A 12,237-nucleotide genomic window follows, 5' to 3' on the forward strand; every position below is an offset into this window, starting at 1 on the left:
TGCCAGAGGAAGTGGTGGAGGCTGGTACAATTGCAACATTTAAGAGGCATTTGGAAGGGTATATGAATAGGAAGGGTTTGGAGGGATATAGGCCGGGTGCTGGCAGGTGGGACTAGATTGGGTTGGGATATCTGGTTGGCATGGACAGGTTGGACCGAAGGGTCTGTTTCCATGCTGTACATCTCTATGACTCTGACTCTATCCTGCACAACTCTCTGCGGTGGAGGATTCTGAATATCTACTCTCCTCTGGGAGTAGAAATTCCTTTGCATCTCAGTTAGAAATGAATGTCCCCTTATTCTGTGACCAAGTCTGCTCATTTCCACCACTAGTGAGACATCTACCCTCTGAAGGCCACTCATAGTCTTGCTGCTTCTTCATTAAGGTCACCCCTCATTTTTCTAAAGTCTAAGGAATAAAAAAGCCCACCCTGTTTAGCTGTTCTGGATAAGCTAATTCCTTCATCCCAGGAGTCAGCCTAATGAATCTCTTTTGAACCTCCAGCATACCCTTTCCTGAATACAGGAACCAAAACTGTACACTACTCCAGGTGTGGCCTCACCATCTGTAATAAGACTTCCAATTTTTAAACACCACCTCCCAAGCAAAAAAGGAAAAAATAACCTTCATGCTAAATGTTTTGTGTTTCATGCACAAGAACAGCTGCATTTGGCTGCATTTTCTTGGAATCTCTCCATTTAAATAGTTTGCCTTTTGATTCTTCCTACCAAAGTGCATCACTTCACACTTTGCTACATTAAACACCATCTGCCACATTTTTGCCTACTCTTTCAATCTATCTATATCCTATGCAGATTCCTTATATCCTCATCACAACATGATCTTCTATTTTTTTTATTTTATTCTAGCATATGTGGAAATGTTACTCTCTGTCTCCTCTCCAAGTCATTAATATAGATCATATATAATTGACATCCTAGGACAGACCCTTATTGCATTTCACTAGTTGCATATTTCCAATCTGAAAATGACATTAGTTCCTACTTTTTGATTTTTCTGTGTTAATCAAACGTAATCCATGCTAATGCACCACCCCAAAATCATGAACTCTTATCGTAAGCAATTACATTTTATGTGGCATCTTCTGTATGTGACACATTCTAATGAATGACTCCTGTGAAGTGGCCATTCTCACCTGTACCATCGTCGACAGATATTCCTGTAATTGATAGATCAGTGAAGATGAGTTGAAGCAGGATCTTTCCCCTTGTTGGTTTTATAACCAGCTGCTACAGGACCCCTCCAAGACAAACATATTATAACAATAATAGAACGACATCCTGAATATCAACTGAATATGTTGCTAGGGCAACATATAAACCGTATAAAATTATGCGTAATCAGGACTGATGATATCAACCCAAAATGCAAGTAAACTTTCCATTCCCAGAACAAAAATTAGTACTTAGCATGTTAGACAAAAATGTTTCATCAAAGGGCACTACAGTTGGAAACAAAGATACAAAACAAACTCTTCTCTGAAAGCTAAAAGCAAATTCAGGAAAAATAATTGTATATTTAGACTCGGAGTGCCAGCTTCCAATGCAGCTGCCTATCAAGATGATGGCTTTGAACCATTTGCATATGCATCATTTCTTGTGACTGTGTGATGAATTTTCATGCTGAAGAATACCAACTATTTGTCGCAAATTGTCTGTAATTGAGAACATAGATTATCTCCAGGACAGCAACACCACACTGGTGAAGAAAGTTACATAGTTATAATAGGGCTGCATGGTGGCTCAGTGGTTATCAATGTTGTTTTACAGTGTCAGGGACGCGGGTTTGATTCCTGCCTGAGGCAACTATATGTGTGGAGTTTGCAACTTCTCCCCATGTCTGCACAGGTTTCCTCTGGGTGCTCTGGTTTCCTCCCACAATCCAAAGATGTGCAGGTCAAGTGAATTGGCCATGCTAAATTGCCTATAGTGTTAGGCACATTAGTCAGAGGGAAGTGGGTCGGGGTGGGTTACTCTTCGGAGGGTCGGTGTGGATTTGTTGGGTTGAACGGCCTATTTCCACAGGGAATATAAGCTAATAACGAACCGAGGACTAAAGAGGAAAGAAGGATGAATAAATTAAACAGAAAAAAAACAATGCAACACATTCCAAAATGATCAGAACTGCAGAAGTATACAGTACAGGCAAAGAAGAAAATATGACATCTTTGTAACAAACATCCCATGGAAATTTGTGAAAACGTTCATCTTGCAAAGCACAATTTTAGAAGACTTGCAATCACAGATGTTCATTCAGAAAGCGTTAGGATCTGTCATTTGATTGCTCCATGTAATTGCATGATTCATATTGGCTAATTCATTCTCTCTTTATACATTATCTACGGTGAAATACTACATTTGGTGAGAAAACCACATTGCAATTCAATTTAAAGGTTTTCTGGTTTTAAATGTGTAAAAGTAAAATCAATTCGGGTGATAAATAGATGCGCATAACACGGTTCTTCACCTAGTGCTGGCATTGGCCGCAAACACAGCCATTTACTTCTCAAGTTTATGTTACAAAATTGCTTTAAGCCATAACACTGGATGAAAACTAACAGTTCTTGAACTTTCAAGTTCTTTGTAATCATCTTGTTCAGCTTGATCCAGTCTAGCATCAACATTATTGATTACGTCCAGTGAAGTTAATGATGCACTAGATGTTGTTACATAGATGCAGAGCTTGATGTTTCGTGCTCTAGAATGGTTGACCTGTACCTTTCTGTACACGTGGAGAGGTTTGCTGCTTTTTAAGAACTTAAAAAAATTTTTCTTTGGCAGTTGAATAGGCTTCCATTATTCTTTGTATTCACACTTGTTTAAAGCTTTTTTTTATGGATAAGAGTGATTTAATATTCTCTTTGTCTGGTTTTTATCTTAAAGGTGTTTGGCTATTTTTCTAACAGGCATTCCACCATACTGTACGGTATTTTCTTTTTAGTTTCTTAGTATTTATTCAACTACCATGTAGTTTTTATTTCCCTTTAACCACCTTAATTTCATCATGAAATGGTCATTTCCTTTGCAGATATTATTATTCAAAATAATAAATGGACTGTAACAGGGAAGGAGAGAGAGTACTGAAGAGCAAATCTTGCATTCAGAACAAAATAGATCAACTGATAGTGTAAATAACAGTAAATCAGAACGATCTGATAGCCATTACAAAGACAGGGCTGCAGGATGTCATCGATTGGCACCTAAATATTGAAGGGTTCAGGATATTTGGGAAGAACAGGAAACCAGGAAAATGATGATGGGTGGCTCTGTTCATTAACAATGGTATTAGCGTGATAGAGAGGGATGATCTAGAGTTAGAAAACCAAGAAATAGAAGTGCTTTAGATTGATGAGAAATTATAAAGGCAAAAAATTACTTGTGCGACTAGTGTGCAGGCTCCTAACAGTAGCCTCATAATTTAAAGGAAGAGATAATGCAAGCTTGTTAGAATCGCATGGTGTTAGTTATGAAGGATTTTAATCTACATTTAAACTGGAAAAACCAGAGAGGCAAAAGTAGCCGAGATGAAAAGTTGATAGAATGTTTTAGGATTGTTTCATAGGCCTGCATGTTCTGGAGCTGACCAAAAAGCAGGCTATATTAGACCAGGCATTGTGCAATGAGATAGAATTAATTAATGATTTTGTAGTGAAAGCACCCCTAGGTGACAGCAACCATAATATGATTGATTTTGCATTCAGGTTAAGGGAGAGATAGTATTTTAGATTTAAATGAGAGAAATTACAAGAGCAAGAAAGCCAAGCTAGCAAAAGTGAATTGGCAAATTAGGTTAAGAAAGAGGTCAGTAGAGAAGTGGTGACAGACATTTGAGGGGGTACTTAAGAATATATTGAATAGGTGCACTTCAATGGGAAAGAAAAATTGCAGTGGTGGAATCCACCATCCATGGTTAACTAAAAAACTTAAAGATACTACTAATCTTACAGAAAAGACATATATTTGCAAAAAGAATGATAGGTCAGAAGTTTGAACAGAATATAAAAAACACATATTGACTGACTAAAAGATTAAGAGGGAGGGAATACAGGATGAGATAAAACAGATAGCCAGACTTTCTATAGGTTTTCAAACCTGAATAGCACTTATAATGTGAACATCAATCCTATAAAAATCATGACTGAGGAACTAATAATGGAAAATAAGAAGACGACAGATGAATTGAACAGGCATTTTGCATCCGTCTGCAATCTAAATGAAACGATTAACATGATAGAAACAGTTGTAAATCAGAAAATGGGAGAGATGGGAAAGCACAGAAAATTATAATCACCAAGGAAATGATATTGAGTAAGTTACTGGAGCTGCAGGATATCAAGTCCCTGGTTACTGACGGATTTCATTCTCGGGTCTGCAAAAAGTGACTGGTGAGAAGTGCTGGTTCTAATTTTCTAAAATGACCTAAATTTGGGAAGGTAGTATTAGATTAGGAGATGGTGAATGTTAATATTTTTATTTTACAAGGGAAGGAGACATAAACGTCCAGTTAGCTTAACTTGTGTTATAGGGAAGATGTTAGAAGCTTTATTAATGACATGGTAACAGGACACACAGGAAAAAAAGAGTAAGAGTAATCAGACAGTCAACATGATTTTTAGAGGGAGGTTTAACCAATTTATTGATTTTTTTTGAAAAAAGCAATGTGCTGCAGATCAAACTGAACCAGTGAATGTACTGTACTTGGATTTCCAGAAAGCTTTTGAAGGAAAAAATCCAAATAATGTCCTTTAGAGAAGGAAACTTACCTTGTCTGGCCTACATGTGACTCCAGATCCATAGCAATATGGTTGATTCTTAATTAGCCTCAGGGCAATAAATGTTGAGCTAGCCAGTGATGCCCTCATTCTGTGAATGAATAAAAGTAAATGCACATCAGACTTTATTGAGGAAAATAAATTCTCCTGAGGATAGAAGATTGATGAGCCGACAGGGAAAGGAAAATAGGCGTAAATAGTTCTCTTTCTGGTTGGCAAGATATAATAATTGTATGCCACAGAAATCGATGCTAGGTCCTCAAGTTTTTTGTAAATGACTTGAATGAAGAGACCAACAATATTTTTGCTAAATTTGCTGATGATGCAAAGATAGTAGAGTAAGTTGTGAAGAAGTCATATCAAAAGGTGATAGAAAGTTTGAACGAGAGAACATAGATCTGGCAAATGGAATATAATGTGCAAAGATGTGGAATTGTTGAATTTGTAGATTTCAGAGCTCTGAGATATTCTGAAATAGTTTCATGCACAGGTACAGCAATAGGTAGCAAAACTACTAGAATATTATAATTTATTGCATAAGAAGTTGAACAAAAATGTGGGAAGGTTACATTTCAGTTGCATGTGGCATTGGTGTAACCACATCTGGAGTATTGTATACAGTATTGATCACTTTTAAGGAAGGATATAAATTATCAGAAGTAATTCGCTGAAGGTGTATTAGACTAATATCTGGAATCGATGGATTGTATTGAGGAAAAGTTGGACGTGCTAAGCTTGAATTTGCTAGAATTTAGATGAGCAAGAGATGACTTGATTGAAGTATAGAACAACCTGAGGGGTACTGACAGGGTGGGTTTGGAAAAGACATTTCCTTGTGTTGGGGTCACGGTTTAAAGATAAGGGATGGCCCAATTAAGACAGAGGCAGGGAGAATTTCTTTCTCTTAGAGGGTTAGGAGTCTTTGGATTCTCCCTGAGAGCAGGGTCTTTGAGTATTTTTAAATGAATGAGTGAATGATTTATTTTATTGTCATGTGTACTTTACAGTGAGAAAAGCAGTAAAATACAGTGGAAAGCTTTTCCACTGTCACCATGATCTGGCATCAGTTTAAGAATAAGAAAAACAAATAAAGGTGTAGCTTAAAAAGAGTCCATCAGTCCTGAGCCATCTCATCATCAACGACGCCTACGCCACCATCTGTCCTCCATTGCCTTGCTGCGATCTGTGCCAGACTGAACCAATGTTGAAGTCACAACTCTTCAGGCACCATCTTTCACCACTGGGCCGATTCTCCTTCTCCTTGAATGGCATGACAGATTCAACGTGCTAAATAGCCTACTCCTTTTTCTATTTCCCTGCATTCCTGTGGTAAGCAGGTACTGAAAGATCATCAAGAGTAGGCAGAAATGTGGAGTTGTGGTTACAATTTGATCAGCCATGATGTTATTAAACAGTGGAAAAGACTAGAGGGGCCATATAGCCTACTCCTGCTCTTAAATTGTATAAGTAATCGTGTTGTGTTAGATTTTGTGGCCAATATAGCTTAAGAAGATATACTCATGACATAATCACCGTTTCATTGAATGTGACCTATAAGATTTTACCTTAACTTGGATCACTTGAAGTTTGACATGCTCTTCTGTTGTAAACAAATAGCCTCAAACTGGCTCAGACGCTGATGTGTCTGTGAATGCAGTATTTGAATGTAAGTTGGATCCTTCAATACTACATTATCTGCATCTAGTTTATTCTGTTGCAGGGGAGAACATAAGTATTGCTGTGTCAGTAAGTATATCCTGCTAGAAGCAAAATCCACATCCTTACACATTTATGGCTGTTTCCAAGTTTCCTAGCTCTGAGAGTGGGAAGATTGTTCAGTTGCCCACCAGAATTTGGACAGGGATGAACGGAAAATGCTGACAGGAGAGCCTTTCCCTGCATTGGCCCAAAGGTTTGTCTGGATTAAGGAGTCTCAAAAGAACTTCTAAAATAACAATATTTTAAATATTTACTGCTCTGTATTGTGAGTTCAGACACCTGCTGCTACTGGTTTTTATATCCATTAATAATTTATCCATTTAATAACAACTATTGATGTAGGTTTTTTGAAACATTGAAATTAATTGTGTCTAACTGAATTGGATAAATTGGTGTGATTAGTTCTCTAGAAACTAGTCATAATTTTTGGTTGTGTAAATCAATATGTTAAAATTATTAAAGCATCATTTGAATTTTTTTCTTTAATTTGTAAAATGTCTGTAATGCTATAGTGTCCATGTTCTGCATTATTGATGATGATAGTGCCTAGACAGTAAACATAATTAAAATTCCAACCCATGGAATGGGGATCTTTTCAAATTGATGCCTGTATCCATTGGAATGGATCAATTATGTATTCATTTTGTCAAAACAAAACAATCAAATAAGCTTCATCCTATATAACAACAGCAGGAAAGGCAAGAGAAACTGATATGCACAGGAAAGAAAAAACTGAAACAATTGAATTCAGTTCATTTTCACTGGCGTTTCAAGAGCCTGACCAAGTATAAGCAAAGAGGGCAATGAAAGAAATGCCTATAATAAATACCTACAATATGGTCCTTTTAGGTTGTAATTTGTCAAGTTCTTTCTGTATCTGTCCTTTGGTCCTACAGGCAGTGGACATTGCATTTAGCCTAAAGCCCTTCATACTACACTGTCATCTCATAGGGATGGTCTTGGAATGCCCAGTCAGCCAGCCATCCTTGCACCACATGTACATTTCAAAATGTCCATTTCATTACTTGTGATGAGTTGGTACTGAACTCTGATGTCTGTGACCATGTTTGCTTTCTTCCTAGTCTAACTTCCACCTCAAATAAGAAAAAGAAAGACTTGCCTTTATATTATCACCTTTCACAACCACTGGACTTTGCAAGGAGCTTTTCATAAATTGGTAAATTGAATTTTAATAATGTTGCTGCAGCCAAAATATGCATAGCAAGCTTCTATAAACAGCAATGGGATAAAGATCAGATCAACTGTGCTTCAGTACTGATATAGGATAAATATGGGGGTGGCATGGTGGCTCAGTGGTTAGCACTGCTGCCTCACAGCACCAGGGACCCAGGTTCAATTCCAGCCTCCAGAATGTATGGAGTTTGCACATTCTGTGTGGTTTCTTCTGGGTGCTCCGGTTTCCTCCCATAATCCAAAGATGTGCAGATTGGCTAAATTGGCTAAATTGCCCATAGTGTTCAGGGATGTGTAGGTTAGGTGCATTAGTCAGCGGTAAATGTAGAGTAATAGGATGGGAAATGGGTCTGGGTGGTTTACTCTTCAGAAGGTCAGTGTTAAGCCTAATGGCCTGTTTCCACACTCTAGGGATTCTATGATTGACCATGATATGAATGTAAATCCTCTGCTCCTCTTCAAAGTATTGTCATGGTGTGTTTATGACTAGTTGAGAGAGTAGACAGTGTAACACCTCTAATAGTGTAGTACTTCCTCAGCACTATACTGGAAAGTTAGCCATGGTTTTTGTGGTTTAATCCTTGTTAGACTCGAACACCCTATCTTCCAACTCAGAGCAAGAGTGAGCCATAGCTGACATTTGTCTGACATTTTTGTTTAGTGGCTGGCAAAGTCTGGTCGCATTGGTGAAGCCAGAAGTTTCAGCAGCACGTATGATTGTGGCTTTTTAACAAAAAGATTTCAATAGCATCAGATCTCCAGGCTTCTGAAGCAAATAACATGAATGGTGAAAGTGAGGATTGCAGATGCTGGAGATTAGAGTCGAGAGTGTAGTGCTGGAAAAGCACAGCAGATCAGGCAGCCTCCAAGGAGCAGGAGAGTTGACGTTTCGGGCAAAAGTCCTTCATCAGGAATGATGACGAGTGGGCATGATGATGACCTGCAAGAGCTTATTATTTCTACAGTGTTTAAATGGACCAGGCAAAGATGAAAGTTGATTTTCCAGGTATTTGAAGAGAGGGAGAAAGAGCAATGGCTTTGCAATATTCCAAAGCAGCCTTTTGTTGTAATGCTGCCTCACTAAAACTGGAGCACTGCAGTTTGTGATGGGTGGACAAAGCCTGCCTGAGGGACCAATAAGATATGACAATGGACTGCAGAGGAAGTTAACAATGGGAGTATACAGCCATATTCCTGCACACATGGCCAAAATAGATTTAATGACCTAATTGGTTCAGGAAACATGTCAATGTCTGTGTTCATGTTGTATATTTAAACCCCAGTATTGTTATGATTCTCATGTAAACTAAAATAGTAAAATTTACCAAAGTATTTCATTTCTTAAAACCTTTACTTCATCCCTAATCAAACCAATAAAATTAATCATAAATTAATAAACAATAATATTCGAAATAAAGAAGTAAATTTCACTTCATGTAGTTGATATAAGAAAGATTTGTCTTATAAAATACCATGTATTCATCACTCCTTGCAGACATGTGGCACAATTTAACCTTTGCTACACAGGGTTGCCAACTTTCCCCCTCAATTGATTCAGCCCTTGAATTGCACTTTCTAGCAGCTATATCCTTCCAAGGTCCTTGGCAACCTCAGCACTATGCATAAAAGTCTCTTTTATGACTTTTCCAGAGACTCCTTTATCTGCACTCTTTAATAAACCCTGTTGAATGGTCCACTCGGGTCTGGTAAACTGATGCAGCTGCAGTAAAATTACCAGCTCACAATCACTACTTGAATGCTGGAGGCAGTAGGGGTAGCTGTAATGTTACGAGACTAGCAATCTAGAACCACTGATTAACATCATGGGGACATGGATTACCAAGGAAGATGGTAATCAAAATTTTGCAAATGTCTTTCAATGATCCCTCAAAGGAACCAGGGCAACAAATATTAGGATGCTAGTGATTTTTAATGTACAATATATGTCTACCAGACCCTTTGGCAGGAGACCTTCCAAGACCATATGCCGACAATTAGCTGGCATGATTCCCTGATTTCTTCTATGTTCGCACGTGGGATGTTGGTGTTGCTGGCTGGCTAGCATTTATTGCTTGTCCCTAATTGCCCTTGAGAAGGTGGTGATGAGCTGCTTTCTTAAACTGCTGCAGTCAATGTGTGGTCTATAGACTCACAATTCCGAACCGTCATTGGATAAATATTTAAGAGAGGCTACTACATTCTGGGAAGAATATTTAAGGCAGTCTGACCCAAAATCTATCTGCTGGCAAAAGGGATGATTATATAACCAGATACTTAGGATATATTGGTACATTGCTACGTTATATTGTATTGTCAAGCAGATTAAGGATGTCATTGTACTGCTGGAAATACTGTTTGAAATGTATTACATTATATGTCTGTGTGAGTGTGTGTACTGATGTATTAGACCCTTCCATCATTGAGGATGGGGATAATGGTGGAGCCTCCTCCTTCGATGAGTTGTTTAATTGTCCACCATTATCCATAACTAGATGTGGCAGGACTGCAGAGTTTATATCTGATCTGTCAGTTGTAGGATCACTTAGCTCTGTCTATCACTATTTGACACACACGGTCCTGTTTGGTAATTTCACCAGGTTGACACTCATTTTTAAGTTGTTCTATGTCCTCCTGCACTCTCCACTAAACTGGGCTTGATCCCTGGTTTTATGGTAATGTTGATTGGGAGATATGCCGGACCATGAGGTTGCAAATTCGTACTGGAGTACAGTTCTGCTGCTGTTGATAGTTCACATTGATGTTCAGTATTCAGTTGCCAGATCCATTCAAAATCTGTCCCATTTAACATGGTAATAGTAGGAGAAAGTGAGGATGCTGGAGATCAGAGTCGAGAGTGTGGTGCTGGAAAAGCACAGTAGGTCAGGCAGCATCCAAGGAGCAGGAGCATCGACGTTTCAGGCACAAGCTCTTCATCAGGAATGACTTATGCCCCAAACTTCGATTCTCCTGTTCCTTGGATGCTGCCTGACCTGCTGTGCTTTTCCAGCGCACACTCTCAAACATGGTAATAGTGCCATACAACACGATAGAGGGTATTCTCAAAGTGAAAGCTGGACATCATCTCCACAAGGATTGCCACTCTTACCAAAACTGTCGTGGACAAATGTTTCTACAGCCAGCAGATTTGTAAGGATGAGGTCAAGTATATTTTTTCCTCTTGGTTCCCTCACCACCTGCTGCAGACCCAGTCTAACAGCTGTGTCCTCTTGAACCTGACCAGCTCAGTGAGTAATGCTGCTGCCAAGCCAGTCTTGCTAGTGGAAATTACAATACCCTATCCAGAGTACATTTGGCACCTTTGCCACCCTTAGTGCTTCCTCCAAGTGTTGTTTAACGTGGAGGAGCCGAGGAAGTCAGTGTGTGGTAATTAGCACATTTCCTTGCCCGTGTTTAATCTGAAGACATCAGACTCCCACGACAAATCTCTCCTCATTGTATATCACTGGGTCTAACCTGCCAGTGGGACAGGATATGTCCAGGGATGGTGATGGTGGTACCTGGGACATTGTCTGTAAGGTATGATTCCATGAGTATGTCTATGTCAGACAGTTGTTTGGCTAGTCTTTGAGACAGATCCGGTTTTGGCACTAGCCCCTACATGTTGGTGTGTGTGTGTATGTTTGTGTGTGTCCATCTGAGAGAGAGACAAAGAGATTATTGGTATAGAGTCACAGAGATGTCCAACATGAAAAGAAACCCTTTGGTCCAACTCATCCATGCCAACCAGATATCCTAACCTAATCTAATCCCATTTCCCACTTGGCCCATATCCCTCCAGACCCTTCCTATTCATATACCCATCCAGATGCCTCTTAAATGTTGTAATTGTACTAGCCTCCACCACATCCTCTGGCAGCTCATTCCGTACACGCACCACCCTCTGTATGAAAACGTTGTCCCTTAGGTCCCTTTTAAATCTTTCCCCTCACCCAAAACTGCTGGACCACCCCCCCTTCCCCCCCACCCCAGGGAAAAGACCTTGTCTATTTACCCTATCCATGCTCCTCATGATTTTATAAACCTGTATAAGGTCACCCCTCAGCCTCCGACTCCCCAGGGAAAACAGCCCCAGCCGATTCAGCCTCTCACTATAGCTCAAATCCTCCAAGCCTGGCAACATCCTTTCTGAACCCTATCAAGTTTCACAACATCCTTCCAATAGAAGGGAGACCAGAATTGCATACAATGTTCCAACAGTGTCCTAACCAATGTCCTGTCCAGCCAAATCCTATACTCAATGCTGTGTCCAATAAAGGAAAGTCTACCAAACACCTTCTTCACTATTCTGTCCACCTGCACTCCAAGATCCCTTTGTTCAGCAACACTTCCCAGGTCCTTACCATTAAGTGTGTAAGTCCTACTCTGATTAGCCTTTCCAAATTGCAGCATCTCACATTTATCTAAATTAAACTCCATCTGCCACTCCTCAGCCCATTGGCCCATCTGATCAAGATTCCATTGTAATTTGAATTCTATTATTTTCTTTCCCTTTGCTTGTAACATTTATTACA

This window comes from Chiloscyllium plagiosum, chromosome 5 (genome assembly GCF_004010195.1).
Source record: "Chiloscyllium plagiosum isolate BGI_BamShark_2017 chromosome 5, ASM401019v2, whole genome shotgun sequence".
Taxonomy (NCBI): Eukaryota; Metazoa; Chordata; class Chondrichthyes; order Orectolobiformes; family Hemiscylliidae; genus Chiloscyllium; species Chiloscyllium plagiosum.